At 39.7% G+C, this 2,618-nt stretch overlaps 1 long non-coding RNA gene across 1 annotated transcript; it reads right to left on the minus strand.

The window, feature by feature from the left end:
- Positions 1–320: 320 nt before the first annotated feature.
- On the minus strand, positions 321–1,887 carry LOC134806609 (uncharacterized). The gene is made up of 2 exons (XR_010146548.1): positions 1,564–1,887; positions 321–412 (listed from the first exon to the last, which is right to left on the minus strand). It is a non-coding gene; the product is annotated as an uncharacterized LOC134806609 (long non-coding RNA).
- Between the last annotated feature and the right edge of the window lie 731 nt (positions 1,888–2,618).

Raw genomic sequence — 2,618 nt, forward strand, 5'->3', positions numbered from 1 at the left:
GCGCACGAAGGGTTCTATTGGGTTTAGAGTGGAATTCTACCAGGATTGAATAGAGTAAAACATTATTTGTGCAGACAGAAAAACGATATATATATTCATTTGTTCAAGTAAACTGACAAAATAGAAAACCACAGACAAAACAAAATAGTCGCCAGCTCGTGGCGTAAGGTTTACAACCTGATAGGTTTATATGTTCTAACACCTGCCCTTAAACCGAACAGTTTAAACCGAGATTAGAAACACAATTAAAATGTTTGTCCTTGCTTAAAGGCTTTGTCAAAACATCCGCAGGCATTTGATCAGTAGACAAGTATTCTAAGTTAATAATTTTATCACTTACGACTTGCCGCACATAATGATGTCGAATGTCTATATGTTTACTTCTACTATGGTTAATTTGACTATTGCAAATCTTCTGCGCCGACTGACTATCGTTGTATAGAGTAATGGGTAAGTATTTACCTAGGCATTCATGTAAAAAGGTCCTTATGAATGCAGCTTCCTTCGCTCCTTCACATAACCCCATGTACTCAGATTCGGTTGAAGACAAGGCAATGGTTCTTTGCTTACGACTCTCCCATGACACAGCTGAGCCGCTAATCTTGTACACATACCCTGTATACGAACGTCGGTCTAGCGGGTTGGATGCCCAATCAGCATCTACATATCCTGTAACAGATAATATTGATTTCTCATATTGTAAGGAATAATCCATTGTTCCTTTTAAATATCGAAGAACACGCTTCGCCGCTTTCCAGTGCGTTTCAGAATAACAGTTGTTGAACTGGCTTAATAGGCTTGCTGCATGGGCAATATCTGGTCTTGTGCACACCGCTAAATACATAATACATCCAATCAGGCTTCTGAACTTTGAGTCAGGATCAGTCTGTTCTCCCTTTTCAAATTTCAAGCCGGTCTCTAAAGGTGTGCTCACAGGTTTGCAGTCCGCCATATTAAATTGTTGTAATACTTTCTGTATGTAATTTTTCTGATCAAGAGTAATTTTATTTTTATCTTGAGTCAATCTCATGCCCAGTACATGTGTAGCACGACCAAGATCCTTCATCTCAAATATTCTCATCAGTTCTTCCTTCAGCTTTTTCTTCTCTGGTGTATCTTTACTGAAAATCAGAATGTCATCAACATATAGTGCTAATATAATGAGGTTACCACTATCATTCGATTTTATGTAAACACAAGGCTCGCTGAGTGATTTTCTGAACTTGAGAACCTTCAGGGCATTATCAATTTTGTCGTACCAGGCCTTTGACGCCTGTTTCAGTCCATAGACTGCTTTGTTAAGCTTGAATACGTAGTTTTCTTTACCTTTTACTTTGTACCCATCTGGCTGTTCCATATACACAGTCTCCTTTAAATCACCATTAAGAAAGGCTGTCTTCACATCCATGTGATCAACTTTCATGTCTAAGTTGACTGCCAGGGCAAGTAAAGTACGTATGGTTGAGTATCTTACCACAGGAGAGTAGGTCTCATTGTAGTCTACGCCATATTCCTGGGTAAATCCTTTAGCTACAAGTCTAGCTTTGTAACGAAGTAGCTGACCTTCCAATCCAAGTTTCTTTTTGAAAATCCATTTGCATTTTACAGCTTTCTTTCCAGCAGGCAATGTTGTCAATGTCCAGGCTCTGTTCTTTTCAAATGACTTGTACTCATCCGCAATTGCTTCCTTCCAATGTTCTTTTTCAGGTCCTGACAGCGCTTCATGAATTGTCTTTGGTTCAGCACCTTGACAAGCAGCTGTCATTGCAATCGCAGCATTAGCGGAGTCTGTCATTTCCTCATACTCACTGGAGCCTTGATCCGTAGTCATATCAGGATTCCAAGTGACATCGTTAGGATCATCCACAAAACTGGAACTAGAAGTGCTCGATTGATTTTCAGATACTTCAGGTACTTCCTCAATAGGATCAGCTGGCAAAGGATCTGCAAGTAAAGGTTCTGCATTTCTAGTAGTATTATCCATGCCATCACTAAGTAAATGTAACTGACCATCAGTAGTAGGATTTTGCTGATTCAGTTTTATATCTTTAAACATTTTCTCTTCAAAGAACTGTACATCTCGAGACTTAATACATTTAGACGGGTTTTGAGGGTCAATCAGTCTATATCCTTTTGATCCATCGCAATATCCCACAAATACATACATTTTGCTCTTTGCATCTAATTTCTTACGTTTTTCACTAGGGATCATTGCATAGGCAACACAGCCAAATACTCTCAAATTGGATAAATTAACTTTATTACCTGACCATAGCTCTTCAGGTGTGGTCCCTCTTACCGCCTTACTTGGTGACTTATTCTTAATGTATATTGCTGTATTCAACGCCTCGGCCCAGAACCTCGGGTCCATTCCAGCATCCTGCAGCATGCAGCGTCCTGCCTGCATAATTGTGCGGTTGGCGCGTTCCGCGACTCCATTCTGGGCTGCAGAATATGGTATGGTTGTCTGGTGCTGGATGCCGTGCTCTCTCAGAAACATCTGGAACTGTTTATTCACATATTCAGTGCCGTTATCTGAACGAATTGCTTTTATCTTTAAGTCAGTTTGATTCTGAACAAAACTCTTAAAGGTTTTAAATACAGACAATACTTCATCT

The sequence above is a fragment of the Cydia splendana genome, chromosome 3 (assembly GCF_910591565.1).
Source record: "Cydia splendana chromosome 3, ilCydSple1.2, whole genome shotgun sequence".
In the NCBI taxonomy this organism is placed as follows: Eukaryota; Metazoa; Arthropoda; class Insecta; order Lepidoptera; family Tortricidae; genus Cydia; species Cydia splendana.